This window comes from Cucurbita pepo, chromosome 6 (assembly GCF_057944985.1).
Source record: "Cucurbita pepo subsp. pepo isolate OVF chromosome 6, ASM5794498v1, whole genome shotgun sequence".
Taxonomy (NCBI): domain Eukaryota; kingdom Viridiplantae; phylum Streptophyta; class Magnoliopsida; order Cucurbitales; family Cucurbitaceae; genus Cucurbita; species Cucurbita pepo.
In genome coordinates this window covers 14,354,748-14,370,497 of record NC_141803.1, presented here as the reverse complement: position 1 = coordinate 14,370,497, position 15,750 = coordinate 14,354,748, and the positions used below count along the sequence as shown (strand labels likewise).

The following is a 15,750-nucleotide window of genomic DNA, read 5'->3' as shown; positions in this document are numbered from 1 at the left end:
GAAATCAATGGAAAGAAAGGAGTGTGTGTCGTGTTCAACGTAGAAGGTTATATCTAGACATAGTAGGAGAATCTTCTATTCTTGGAGCTGCGTCTCCTAATTTCGTGGTTTGTTACCGTGGATCAAGACTCATGTATGTAATCTTAATTGTACACATCTCCTATATATATATATGTGAGGTCATGACCCATAGAGGACACAGCGTCGTTCAACCTAACATGGTATCAGAGCCAAGGTTTATTCATTAACAATGTCTACCATATCTTCTTCCTCCTCCCCGATCACCATCTCCAACACGATCTCATCTACCGTAGCGTGGACCTTTGCCCCAATCTCTCTCCACCATGTTTTCACAATCCGTCTCACCAAGAATTATTTCATCATATGGCATGTTCAGCTCCTCCCCTACCTACGGAGTATGAAGCTTATAGGCTACCTCGATGGCACCATTGCTGCACCTATCAAGCTGGTCCCTTCCTCAACCGCTGTTGGTGCTGACCTGATCTTTAATCTAGCCTATGATCGGTGGTATGATTAGGATGAACAAGTCCTTAACGACCTTCTCTCCTCCATGTTTGAGGAGATTCTTCACGATGTGGTTGCCGCCACTACGTCCAAGGGGGCGGGGGATACCCTGCAGCGGATGTTTTTGTCGTCAACTCGTGCTCGCACTATTCAAATCCGTGTTGAGCTCGCCACGTTCAAGAAAGGCGATTTGTCTGCTATAGATTATTTTTGCAAGATCAAAGGGTTGGCCACCGAGTTGGTCGCCGCCGGCTCTGCCTTGTGGGATGATGACATGATCGCGTATCTCCTCGCAGGTTTTGGCCCTGACTATGATCCCTTTGTCACCTCGATGACTACCAAGAGTGAAGCCCTCACGCTTGATGATGTGTTTGCACATCTAATGGTGTTTGAAGCTCGCTAACTACAACACCAGGCTGATCTTCAGTTAAATCCTTGATTTTCGGCCTATTATGTTGATCGTGGTGGTTAGCAGAAGAGTCATGGGCATGGGGATTGTGGTCATGGCCGTTCTTGAGGCGGCGCACCCTCTTGTCCTGCTGGTGATCGTCGTGACCCTTATGCTCGTCCTTCCTGCCAGATCTGCGGCAAAGTGGGGCATACTGTCGTTCGCTGCTGGTATAGAATGGATGAGCCCTATCAAGATGAATCTCCTTGTGTAGCACTAGCGGCTACTTCCTCCTACAAGATTGATCCAATTTGGTATAGGGATACAAGCGCCACTAATCATATCACCAGTGATCTGGATCATCTTACTATGCGTGAATGCTATCATGGAGGTGAATAACTTCAAGTCAGTAATGGAGCAGGTTTGCGGATTTTGCATACTAGTTATTCTTCAATTAATATTGTTGCTCGTCCTCTTGCATTGCATAATATTTTGCATGTGCCTTAAATTTCCAAACATCTTCTTTTTGTTCACAAATTTTTCCAGTGATTAGGACATATTCTTTGAATACCATCCTTGGCTATTAAGGATCGACGGTCGAGGAAAAGTCTTCTAGACGAGAGGTGTGAGTCTGGTCTCTATCCTATCAAACCATTTGATGTCGATGATATGCACGTCCAATGACATGCACGTCTTGGACATCCTTCATCTCAAGTAGTGAAGTCAATTTTGCATCTCAATAATATTTCATGTGCTAGTGAGTCACCTTTGCCAGTTTGTAATGCGTGTGAGTTAGAAAAAAGTCATCAATTACTAGTTCTTTTCATCGGTCTTCGTCACCTTTGGAACTGATTTTTCGGATGTTTGTGGTCTTGCACCTCCATATGTTCGTGAATCAATATGATGCATGATCGTACAGAAGCTCCTCGTATACTTTTGTAGTTTCAAGCTCATGTTGAGCACCTGCTGGATACTAAAATCAAGTGTGTCCAGTCTGATTGGGGTGGATAATATAAGAAAATTCATAACAAATTATTTCATTCCCTTGGAATTTGTCATTGTGTTTCTTGCCCTCACATGCATAAAAAAAAAAAAATAAATAAAAAATAAATAAATCTAATGAATGCAAGCACTATCATATTGTTGAAACTGGCCTAACCCTTCTAGCTCTTACTAATGTACCTATTAAATTTTGGGATGACGCGTTTCTTACAGCCACATATCTCATTAATCGTCTTCCTACTCCTGTCATCGATAAAAGAATGCCCCTTAGAGCGTCTTTTTCATACCCCACCAAATTACTCCTTATAAAATATTTTTTAGTGTGCTTGTTGGCCTCGTCTTCGCCTTGATAAGAAACAAAAGCTCTCTTTCCGGTCAAAGGAAAGTGTCTATCTTGGCTACCTTGACACCAATTTTGATCGTGTCTATATTTCTAGAGACGTCATATTTGATGAGAATGTTTTTTCGTTCAAGAGAGCCTCACTCAGTTCTTCCCCAACCTTGCAGCCGAAGAACAATGCCCTTGATTTGCGCACCTTGCATTTGGGTAACAGAAGTACTAATTTGGAGCATAATCATATGCATATATTTGTGCCTACTAACTCTCTAGATGCAGAAAATCCAGTGCCCACATCAGCTACGGGATTGCCGCTGCAATCCTCTGCGTCGTTGCCACGCGAATCGGCGGTTGTTCTGCCAATGATTGGGGCCTTGGATCCTCCGCCAGCAGATGATATTCCCGCATCACCTAGGCCCCACCTAGATTCTCTAGGCTTTGATCCTGGGGACTGGTCTCCTGGCTCGCCTCGGAGTGCGCAACACCCGGTCGGGTCCTCGGCCACTAGTCGACCGACTACTGTAGCACCGACTGCTCCCCTCGCAACGTCTAGTACGACCGTCCCCTCAACTGTGGATCCTGCACCTACTTCTCATCCGAATGGTACTTGATTGAAGAACAATATCAAACAATCGAAGGTGCATATAGATGGAACAGTAACATATTCTATGGTTCGGTCTTCTGTCCCTAAACCTACTTCACATATTACTGCTATGGAGCATCCCCTTTGGCGTTAGGTAATGAATGATGAATTTCAGGCACTTCTCAAAAATAAGACATGACACTTAGTTCCTCTTCGTACTAGTCTTAACGTTATTGATTGCAAATGAGTTTTCAAACTCAAGCAAAAACCATATGGCTCTATTGATCGCTACAAACATGTCTGGTTGCTAAAGGGTTTAAACAGCAGTATGACATTGATTATGAATATATCTTCAGTCTAGTTGTTAAGCTCAATACCATTCGACTCTTATTATCTTTTGTTGTTTCTCGTGGTTGGGCTATTAAACAGATTGATATTCAGAATGTTTTTTTTCATGACCTTCTATTTCTCGTGGTTGGGCTATTTGGCAAATTGATATTTAGAATGCTTTTCTTCCTGGCCTTCCTACTGAAGATGTTTATATGAAGCAGCCCCCTAGATTTGTGGATTCTCAATATCCTAGTTATCTCTGCAAGCTGGATAAGTCGCTTCATGACCTCAAACAAGCTCTGTGTGCCTGGTTTTCTCGCCTTAGCTCCAAACTATTACAACTGAATTTTACACTTCCAAAGGTCGATGTCTCTCTTTTCATTTTTAACAAGACAAACATTCGGATGTATATCCTCATCTATATTGATGACATTATTATCATCAGCTCATCTTCTATGGCTACTATGAAACTTCTTACACAACTTTGGGAAGATTTGTCGTCAAAGATCTTGGAACTTTGAGTTATTTCCTTGTGATTGAGGTTCGCCATACTTCCAATGGACTTGTTCTAACACAACATAAATACGTTCAAGATTTATTTCCCAGAATCAATATGCTCACCTCCAAAGGTGTGCCCACGCCTATGCTTCCTAGTAAGAAGTTGTTATTGGATGGTGGTGAAAATCTCTCATCTAAGGATACTACTCGCTAGCGGAGTGTCGTTGGTGCTCTCCAATATTTTTCTCTTACACATCCTGATATCTCCTTCATTGTCAACCGAGTGTGCTAGTTCATGTCTTCCTCGACTTCTGTACATTGGGCAGTGGTCAAACGAATTCTCTGTTATCTACATAATACTATTGATATGGCCTTGTGTTTTACAAAGTTCAGCACTGATTTGTTTAGTGTCTTCTCGGATGCTGATTGAGATGAGAATTCTAATGACCGTCAAAGCACTGGAGGCTTATCTCTTGGAGTTCAAGGAAACAATCGATAGTTTCTTGTTCTAGTGGGAGGTCGAATACAAGGCAGTTGCTGATGCCACTGTCGAATTAATCTGGATCCAAGTCCTCTTGTATGAGCTCGAGATTTAGCAAGTGCAAGCGCCTTGTTGAATAAAACTCTATGTGGGAAACACTCACACACTTTATTAAGAACAATGGAGAAGAGATTTACAAGACACTTGGTAGAAACTACTCCTTTGTATTGCTTGGAATTTCTTGGGATAATGAACGAAGTAGGATGGAGGGTATTTATATTAGAGGTTAGTCAATCTATTCCTAAAATTTCTCCACCTTTCTTCTAAAATACCTAAATCATTTTAAATTTATTCCTAAAATCCTAAATCATAAATATAATTACTCATACAATGGTTGGGTTGACCCTATTAGGGCTAGTGATGACATTTTAACACTCCCCCTCAACACTAGTCCTCATTCGTTGCACCATGTTGAGCTGACAGCGAAAACTCTCATGTTTGTTAGTATTCAACCCTTTTGTAAACAAGTCTACCACTTGATCATCTATCTTGATCTGCTGCATCTCGATTTCATCCTTCAAGAATTTCTCTCTAATGAAATGGTAATATACCTCCACATGCTTTGTTCTAGCATGAAACACCAAATTTTCTGCTAGGCGAATCGCAGATTGATTGTTGTAATGAAGTGGTATTGGATACTCAATTTCTGATGCCAATCTTCCATCAAGAGTTTCAACAATATACTTTCCTGAGCTGCTCCAGTCACTGCTTTGTACTCTGTTTCTCCGATACTTGACCTTTGAGTATCGTGATACCGTTTGACATATCTCAAGGTCCGTCGGGCCGCATCCAAATGAAGCTTCTTTAGACTTCACATATACTAAATAATGACTCCAACTTCATTTTCGAATCCATTTGGTTGGTTCATGTAGATCTCTTGGTCCAACTCTCCATGCAAGACAATATTCTTCAGATCCATATGCCAAAATTTCCAATCTTTATTAACAAGTGCTGGAGGAACCTGTACGATAGTGATCTTCGCCACTAGACTAAACATTTCATCATAGTCTAGTCTATATTGTTGACAAAACCCTCGAGCTACAGGTTGAGTCTTGTATCTTTCGATTGATCCATCTGAGAGACATATTATTTCGTAAGCCCACTTGCAAGAGATGAGTTTGGTATCTCTTGGTCTTGGCACTGATTCCCAAGTTTGATTTAGTTCCAAGGCTATAATTTCTTTCTCCATCGCTTTCTACCAAGCTGAGTTTTGTGATGCTTCTTCATATCTCTTGGATTTGGCTTTAAAATTATTTCTGAATGTCTGAGTTGTTGGTGTCATTTCATTTTCATTAAGTTCGCTTGGTTGAGTCACTTCTTGCTCGCCAACACTAGTGTCACTTGAATCTTTAAGCACATCAGCACTGAATCTACACGGACATCAACCTAAATCATTTTCTTAAATTTATTCCAAAAATTCCTAAATCATTTTCCTCAATTTATTTCTAAAATCCTAAATCATAAATATAATTACTCATACAATGGTTGGGCTTAACCCTATTGGGGCTAGTGATGACATTTTAACACGCCTAGCCTATGATGTGACAACATTAGTGCCACCTATTTGTCCGCCAATCCAATCTTTCATCAACAGACAAAGCATGTTGAGGTTGATTATCACTTCATTCGTGAACGAGTATCGACTCATCAGCTTGATGTGCGGCTCATATTTTCCAAGGATCAGCTCGTCAATATCATGACAAAGCCACTGTTAGGTCCTTCTTTTAGCAGTTTTCGGTGCAATCTGAACTTAACAGTACATCGTCTGGATTGAGGAGGGAGTTAAAGGTAGAAGGTTATATCTATACATAATAGGATAATCTTCTATTCTTAGAGGTGTCTCCTGATTTCCTTGTCTTCTATTCTTGGAGTTGCTTCTCCTGGTTTCCTGGTCTTCTATTCTTGGAGATGCTTCTACTGATTTCCTAGTTTGTTACAGTGGATCAAGGTCCACACATGTAATCTTCATTGTACACATCTCCTATATATGTGAGGTCGTGACCCATAGAGGACACAACGTCATTCAACCTAACATATCGTAGCATGGTGTATGGAGTCATTCAACCTAACATATCGTACCATGGTGTATGTGTCCATACAAAACATACCAGGAAAGTATCCATGTTTGTGCATGAGGTCTCATAGTTCAAAATATAGTATATGAATATCATGCACAAAGTACTTCCATTCTTTTCATAACTTAATTCTTCTATGACACGTACATAGGCATAATATACACATGGTATATTCACTTATATGGCATAACATACAAAAATTAAATGCATCAATATAATACTCATATCATCACATAATCATGACAACATCACATAATCATAGCATAACATATCATAACACTAGAAAATGACACATAAATGGGTCATAGGGTACGTGGTATTCGTACATCACTCAAGTCATCCAACCTAGCTCGAAAGTGTGCCAACAGTAAGACAAATTGAGTCACTAAATCTGGAGTCACTAAATCTTCTTGGTGCTAGCTTGATCACGCTTTTTAGAATTCAATTCCACGTAAAGAGTATCACGACGTTATGTTAAGACATATTAAATAACTTAATTCACCTAACGACATCAATTAATCAAACTATTTTTTATCATAATATTTTAAATTGGCTAAAGATTTCGTATACTGACCTTAAGCACATCCAATAACGTAAAAAATATCTCCAAGAGGGTCCATAATGGAAGGAAAGGGTTTGAAACAGTAAAATAGGGTCCAAGATAGGTAATCCAAGTTGAATAATCTGAGAGGAACCATCGAGCATACACGAACCAACTACAAGGGAAAGCAGCTCAGCTAAGTTGCACGCGAGTCGGATCCTAGAGGCTGCTCGGTGTCACAATCGCATAAGTCAAGACTCACAAAGCAGTTCATCAAACACGTTTGTTAAAGAATTCTCCATTACTGCTTTTATTAACCTTTTTAAAAATAAAAAACCATTGCCTGAGAGATTCAAACTCTCACGGGGAAACCCCATGTACTTAGCAGGCACACACCTTAACCACTCGGCCAAAGCAACAACTTTTAATGGATAATTTAATGGCAGAAGTGTGCAGGCGTTGTGCAGTTGCAAAGGCTGTTAGATCTATATCATTGTTCGTGTTTTGTATTTTTAATATCATTTTAGAATACTGTATTTATTTGTAAACATTTGTATAACTTCCATGGAAACATACGGTATGTTTCAAACACTTAATATAAATTTATATTTTTAATATTTTAAATTTCTAAGTCTATCTATTTTAAAAACGAATAATTGTATCCTCATTTTACCCTCGAGTCTATGTTGTAATTCGTGATTCGAAGTCTCGAAAAATGGGTTCTTACACAACGAGAGAGTGAGGCTCTATTGTTCAAGTTTCGGAATCAACATTTATAAGAGAAGTCATCAGTCGAAATTCATGCAATTATATTCATGATTTAGGTTGTTATTGACACAATTTCTTTATTGAAAACTCTATTGATTCTCGTTCATTCAGGCCACTGATAATGATCTCTTTTCTTTCTCTAAATTTGTAATGGTCCAAGCTTACCCTAGCAGATATTGTCTTCTCTGGACTTTCCCTTTCGAGGTTCTCCTCAAGGTTTTTAAAACGCATCTACCAGGGAGAGGTTTCCACACTCTTATAAAGAATACTTCATTCTCCTCTCCAATCAACCTCGTATCTTGCTACCGTGCTTGTGGTGAAGCACAAAGGCCTCGAGTTAATGAGTAAAGAAGAAATAGTTCAAAAGCAACTAAGTTCTGGTCTAGCCCAACCTCAACTCAAGTTTAGCCTAGTAGCCCAAAGCCCAAACGTTCAAGCTTATCAACCTAACCCTGATGCTCAACTCAACCCAAAGCAAAGGCGTGAGGTCCACTTATGCGCCACAAGCTCCAACGAGGTTCAATGCCTCGGGCACAATTCAACTCTGGTTCATGTCTAATACAACTTTTCCAGCTTCGGTTCAGGCTTGTATAAAGCTGGTTCATTCTGGTTTAGTGTGTTTTGGTTCAAGTTTATTATTAGTTTATGATCATTTTTTGTCGATTCGGTAGATTTTCTTACCGTTTGTGGTTATAATATTTCACGTGTTTTAAAGGTTGTAGGTGAAATTGGACTTTGTTAGAGTTAATCTAAGCTATGCTTAGCTCACGGGCGTTTAAAACATTTGGATTAAGCTCGTGGATGTAAGTGGATTTATTGTTGAATGCTTACTGGCTTGGGTTGGGTTAATGGTTTGATACATGAATCTGAAAATTTTCACAACCCAACCCAACCCTCTATTTTCGGGTTGGGTTGTCAAGTTGTCAAATTTGATCTATAATTATTCACATAAAAAAGAAAATTCAATAAAAAAAACAAAATAATATCCCTGGCATCAAACTCAAGCGTGAGTGTCTTTAGAGAGGTTAAGGTACCACTTTGGCAAACCTATTAATGTAAAAAGATTCTTAATATAATTTATATATTTTATTTAGCTCGGGCCAACCTGAAGGTCTTATCCACGTACCCGAAACCGAACCGATTCAGTTCGGGTTCAGAAAAATGAACCCGACCCTACCCGAAATGCTAATCCAACCCAACCTAACCCTTATAGTCCGGTTGGTTTGGTCCGAGTTTTCGGATTGTCGGGTTGAATGTACACCCCTAGATGAAACCAATGTTGGCATGAACGAGAGTAACCTTCATTAGGTGTAGACCTTCACGCAAGAGAAACCTTACTAGAGCCAAGGAAGATATTATTTAAGTGTTAACTTATTTTCGATCTTTTCCGTTTGACTTGAGAGACGTTTATTGTTTTATTGAACTTATTGAATATTGCAATGCGTTATAGCTAAACCCGAGGAAAGGAGGATGTGATGTTAAGCTACTTTCATGTTATTAATAGTTGTATCTCTTAAAGATTATTCGTACTTAATGCGTAAAGATTGAGAAGTCTTATTAGTCAATAGAGATATCGAAACAATCGTGAGAAGAACATGACTCAAAGAAGCTTACCAACACACATTTTTAGGGCGTTAAGCAAGAGTTAGCTACCTCGGCACTCTTATAAGAGAATAGGCCAATATGAAACCCTATTTTGCTATTAATACGAATAAGTAGCTGAAGTTATATCCCCGTCCAATCTTCATAACGGTATAAATTTGTGCATAATGGCTAGTTCTGCATTAACATACTCTTAGTACTATAGTTTATATTTCGTCATTAAACAACCTCATGACCCATTATTGATGTCACCTATGTTTAACGTGTAGATCCCAATTAATAAAGGAAAAATTCATCATAACTCCCTGCAAAATCAATAATTTACTCATTATTCGCTACTTGTGATAGTGTATACTTGTACTTATTCCTGTGAACTCTTACCCCATTTCCTAGATACATTCACAACCAATCATATACTGACACGTACATTTACAATATTTTATTTCTATTCCTTTCTTTTCCATTAATTTTAGCTGCATGAGAGTGCATAAACCCATAGTCAAACGTCAGTGAGTATATTAGAGAGTTTGCCTAATGGGTCCACATGCATGTGCGTGGGAGTGTGAAGAAAAGTACTATCACACTCTATTTCATTCTAAACTAAAGTTGGATTTTTTTTTTTTTTTTTTTTTTTTTTTTTTTTTTTTTTTTTTTTTTTTTTTTTTTTTTTTTTTTTTTTTTTTTTTTTTTTTTACTGTAATGAACTTGCGGACAGTGATGACCTTATGATAGACACCGCCTACTCGTCCAAACTAACATTCCTTCCGATCTAAAAGTTTTTGGACTAAAATGAGACAAATTTTTAAAGGTTTAGATATCAAAATAGGATTTAATTTATTGTGTAATTGTGAGATCTTATATCGATTAGAGAGGAGAACGAAAGCGAGTGAGAACGCTGGGTCCCGAAGGGAGGAGGGTTATGAGATTCCACATCGATTGGAGGGGAGAACAAACATTCTTTATAAGGGTGTGGAAACATCACATTAACAGACACGTTTTAAAAACCTTGAGAAAAAAATCGAAAAAAATAAAATAAAAAAAAAGACAATATCTACTAGCAGTATAATACTCAAGCCACGTGCTACTACTATTTTCAGGAAAGGGCAAGGCTACCATGTACGGGTGACGGTGGATGATGCGAAGGGCCATGGAAATCTTGGGGAGAGTTTGTACTGTCGTAGGTGCCTGTTGGGTTCTTTTGGGTTATTAGTTTTGCGAATTGTTTCCTCTAGTTCTCTGTTGATTACTTCTAGGCTAGGTTGTCGCAATCGTTTTCCTAGGTATGAACTGCTTAAATTGATGAATGCATTTTCGTTATTGAGACTGTCCCATGTGAACTCTTGTCCTATTGATTTGATGAGTATAAGGTAACGTCGCTAATTAGGGTGGAGAAAATTAGGGGCGTTACAGTTGGTCGGCATTGGACTTGGGTTGTTACAGTAGCCGTACTAATTCTTTTGCTATATATATATGTCCTAGAAAGTTTGGTGCAAAACATCTCTCAATACATAAAAGTTTGAAGTAGGTTAAGGAAGGACTTGGCATTTGAATTTAACCAATAAAAATCCTCCATTTGTCCAATCAAGTGGGCAAATTTTGATATTTATCTTAATTTTTTAATTCTATTTTTTAATTAATAATTTGATGATTATCCATAAATCATTTTAATTAGCTCCTAATTCATTTTATTTATTGACCCAACTTGCTAGCTTTCCAAATATTTGGAAAGCTATTCAATTTACTCGTTTGGGCTATTTTTGTTAATGGTCTCTTTTTAGGGTTATTTTTGTAAATTTAGCTTATAATCTGAGTGGTCTTTGAAAGCTAGACTTCCCATGAATTTAACGTCCATTTTACTTTTTTAGGATTATTTTTTTAAAAATATCTTTGTAGGGCTATTTTTTCAAATTACCCGTAACTCGTATGTAGCTTTAAACTTTATATGGGTGTTACAAATAAATATTTCTGTTAGGAGCCGTATTATCGTTCTATCCGTTGAAAAAAAATTGAAGACTTTTTTAAAAAAATAATAAAAAAAGGTATTAGCTTAAAAGTCAATTACTTTGATTTGTTCATCCAAAAATTAAAAGGATGGTAGCTTCTAATATTGTTGATAAATAGTATTGATGATATTTATTATTATTATTATTATTATTTAATTTTGGAAAGGAATATATGATTTATGCCATATTGCAAGCACGATGAAAACAATATAATAAATGATGAAATGTAAGAATACCTAAGCTTATTCAAACCGTGCGGTGTCGGTGTCGGTGTCGTGATTCTAACACGATCATTACTAGGCTTAAGAAAAACTCAAGCCCCATTATATTTTCTCATCTGGCTTTGTGATTTCGTTAGACCTTGGGTGAGATTCTTCTTCGCTTACCGAACATAACTCATGGTCAACCTTAAAGATACCTTCAGTCCCAATATACTTTCTTGTGTAGCTTTGCGGCTTTGTTAGATCTTCGGTGAGGTTCTTCTTCATCTCACAAGCATAGCTCATGCACAAACTGAGCTTTGTTTGGCCATACACATCAGATGTATATGTATTTTCATTCGGTTGCAACTCTAGTCGGAGTTGACTCTGTTTAGGCTTAGTCCTAATGCTCAACCTTACCTCTATACTAGGCCAAGGTTATTTGAATGTAATATTGCATCTCATCTTATCATCCCGCACGCTTCTACGTCGATCCATAACTTCATTGAGATGTGGTTAGATCCTTTTTGGATCAAAATGAACTTAAGACACCCAACTGGAGATTTATTGAGTGATTTGAGTACTTGACACCAATCAGGCATTATAATGCTTATCGAGACATATTGATGCAAACAAGCTTATTGGGGCATTACAATACTTATCGGGACATATTGACTCAGTATAGTACTAATTGAACACTCTCAAGTCCAACTGATGCTTTAAAGGGTGTTATCTCGAGACTCAAGATGTCATTAACCTTCGTTGTTCACTCGAACATGTTTATCAAGAATCGACAATATGATTGAGACATGTCAAACGTCCATCCATTTGAAAATTATTGAGGCATGAACCCTTTCGTGTCCATGTTAAGTTATTCTACATATCGTGCTAGAAAATTACCTTATATACCAACTTCAGACTCGAGGGCCAAGGCGCAATGTCATCACACTCGTGTCTTCTCGCAGTGTTCTTGAAAATCTATTCTTAAAGGAAGATCCAAGACACTCGTCTTGCAATGACCACCAATACCATGACATACGCATGTGTCATGGGATAGCTCACTTAGGCCATAAGACTCAAGGGTGGTAGAGAGTTGACACCATGTCTCTCCTATAGTCAATTTTGAGGCATTTCGTTTTGACTAAAGTAGATTCATTTGGTCAAATGCCCTCCAAATAACATTATTTATTTATTTATTATTATTATTTTTTGCTTTCATCTTTTATATAAATTGTCTTAACTCTAGAGATCCATGTTGAAACCATGCCCAAACACCAACTTTTGAAGTTATGGGTCAAGGCCCTATCCAACCCTTTTTTCTTTAACATCCTTAACTTCATCATTGCCTTTTAAGTCTTCTTGTTGTGTTGGAATGCGTCGTCCTCTTTGGTTGGATCATGAAACTTGTCTTTCTCAACCCTCATGTGGCTCAATGGATGCCACCTACATGTCGCCTTCTGACTGACTGTACATGGGGTCACAACCTACTCTCTTCTTAGTATAATCATAACGTTTTCACCCACTTAAACTGCTCATCGTCCTCAATGACTTTCTCCCTCATTTTATCTCAACATCATCCCGATGGCGATCTAAACTTTGAATTGGATGCTGATTGACCCGCTAGAAATAATCCTATTCTAAAATGAATATGAAAATTACAACTATCCCATTGACAAACCTTCTCTCGGTTTTCAAGACTCACAACATAAGCACGATAAATATCAATTGTCCAATGCTTATGGACTATCTCATTGTAACACCCGCTCATCGTCAACGCGATTCACAGGAGTTACTACTGACCTCGATAATAAACTCCGACAACCAATGATAAATTTCAAAAAAAATGTTTCCAAAAACATCAAGTAAAACATTTAAAACGAGTGCTATTTAAACTTAAAACAACCGAAGTAGATTCTTGACAGCGAAAGCATAAGTACACAAAACAGACACAGACATGGATTCCCAAATAGTTCCTAGCCCGCTGGTCTCGCCCTCGTCCTCGGTTGGCCTGCATCAACTAAATCTGGAAAGAAAAGTTAAAAATAATTTTGATGAGTAATTAAATTACCCAGTAAGTAGCCAACTTTATCTTTCATGAATTCATAACTAATCTTTCCAGGTGTTTTTAAATTTTATTCGTCATTGACTCCTAGTTTCTCTTACTAGGGTCATCTGTTCATTAATGAGGTATCTCAGCTACCTCCAGCTTAGCATAGCAAATGTTTTTAAGTTTTATTCGACATTGACTCCTAGCTTCTCTTACTAGGGTCATCTATTCATTAATGAGGTATCTCAGCTACCTCCAGCTAGGTTACTGACTCTCTCTCGATATGCTTATCTAGAATTTTCGGACTCGTATGTAAGACTCGCTCTCGGTCAAATACGGTCCGTCTACTAATTGCTCTGGCGGCCTGTTTATCGCATATACCAACGGTCAGGAGTACTCATGCTCCCTGACTTAGCACACAGCGCGTTGGCCAGGAACTCCGCGAGAATTAGTAGACTATCATACTCATATAAATAAGCCATAGCTCAACAACCAATAAGCATATCTTAGAGTCATAACCTTTCTATTAACATGCATAACATACTCACAGTTACTGCATTTTTTCATACATGTATCATGTTCAACACATAGAACATTCTGACAATCATTTATATCATGCTTACATCACAGGCAAGCAGTCACAATATACAATAAACAATCAATATCATCAAAGCTCATCATAACATATTAAGCTCTTAATCAGGTAAACAACATACTCACATGTTGTAAAACAAGTTAAGAACTAGTTCAAAGGTCGATACGCTACTTACCTGGTTTCGAATCCCTTTCTCTCTTGATTGTACATTTAATAGGGTATTTCAACACAATTCCTTCCGATTAGACCTATATTTCACCATTTTCAAGGTAAGTATAGGTCAATCTAGGTAGAACAGGTCAAAACAAATCGAACGGGACAAACCGGGAACCCAAAATGATGCTTCACGCGCCCTCACGCGCCCTCACATCCTCGGTGTGTCTGTCCCACGCGCCAGGAGCACGCCCAGTCGCACACCCAGTCGCGGCCCCTCACGCGCCTGCGTGTAGTGCACGCGCTCCTTCTTCTTCCTTGCGTTTTCTGAAATTTTCCCATCTTTTCTGTTAATACCTACTATATCCCGAAGCCATATCCTCCTTCTACGATTCGAATTTCATCCTGATTCCTTCTACAAATTTATAGATCTCCTTATTACGATTCTAACAAGCCCTATTTCATAACTCATTATACAATATGAACCAAGATATGGCGATTTAAAGGTTCGGTGATATGGGTTTTTCGTTACCTTTGCGACAACCGCTTAAATCAGCTTAGTTCAGAGCTTCAATGGCTGAAAAGCCTTCACAATCGTCTCCTCATCCTCAGGTTTGCACATTGTCACAACAAACGCCAAAGAACCTTAAGGTTTTGCCGGAAAACACGGATTATAACATTCTCTGTTTTCTGTTTCCCTCTTCCTCTGTTTCTTCGATAATATTTGGTGCTTCCTCGTCTGCCTTGCCAACCCCAACCACCACTACCATCCATAACACTAACACAAAATAAAACCACCCTTCTTCATCCCACACCTCCATCTTCCTCTTTTTTCTTTCTTTTCCCTTCAATCCACCTGTCCATTCTTCCGTTCTCCATGGCAGCAGCTTCAAGCTGCTGCTGTCTTTTTCTTTTCTTTTCTTTTCTTTCTTTTTTTTTTTTAATTAATTAATTTATTTTTATTTTTATTTAATTTATTTATTTATTATTTTCGGGTTATTACACTCATCTTTGGACCTTCTCGTGTCTTTCTCTCAAACTGGCCCGAGACTGAACGGATAAACTACTAGAACCAACATTGGCATACTCTTGCATCAGCTAGGAAGAGCATGTCCCAAACTGGCTAATTTAACCACAAACATGCATATTGACTGCATCGTACAAAATGATGCACTCCTCATGGTAAGGCTCGCAAGCCTACCATGGTTGAAATTTATTAGACATGTTGAGCAAGGTGTACTCACATAGAAATTCTCGACTATGGAGGACATGCTAGACAAATCAAACGACAAAGGCTGACTCGTTGAGGGTTCGGCCCAAGCTTTTAAGGTCGACCCCTCAAGAGGATGGACAAGGATGAACATGATCGACCTAAGGCTATAATACTGACCATGAGGTGAGCCAAGGGGTCAGCCAAAGCCCACTTGGGCTAACCCTATCGAGGGCCATGGCATACTTGAGTTGACCCATTAGTAAGCCTAAGGCTATCGAGGTTGAACCTTTACCGGGCCTGTCCAAGGTCTAATGGTCTAGTCTTTACTCAATATGTTTGAGGTGTATTT

General features: G+C 38.5%; 1 long non-coding RNA gene and 2 other non-coding genes across 3 annotated transcripts; 1 reads left to right on the top strand and 2 right to left on the bottom strand.

Annotated features, from left to right (window-relative positions):
• The first annotated feature begins 781 nt into the window (after positions 1–781).
• Positions 782–920, top strand: LOC111797791 (small nucleolar RNA Z247). The gene has a single exon (XR_002815616.2). It is a non-coding gene; the product is annotated as a small nucleolar RNA Z247 (small nucleolar RNA).
• Positions 921–7,157: 6,237 nt separating this feature from the next.
• TRNAS-GCU (transfer RNA serine (anticodon GCU)) lies at positions 7,158–7,239 on the bottom strand. Its single transcript has one exon. It is a non-coding gene; the product is annotated as a tRNA-Ser (tRNA).
• Positions 7,240–13,201: 5,962 nt separating this feature from the next.
• On the bottom strand, positions 13,202–15,111 carry LOC147792414 (uncharacterized). The gene is made up of 2 exons (XR_015421343.1): positions 14,721–15,111; positions 13,202–14,603 (listed from the first exon to the last, which is right to left on the bottom strand). It is a non-coding gene; the product is annotated as an uncharacterized LOC147792414 (long non-coding RNA).
• Positions 15,112–15,750: the final 639 nt, after the last annotated feature.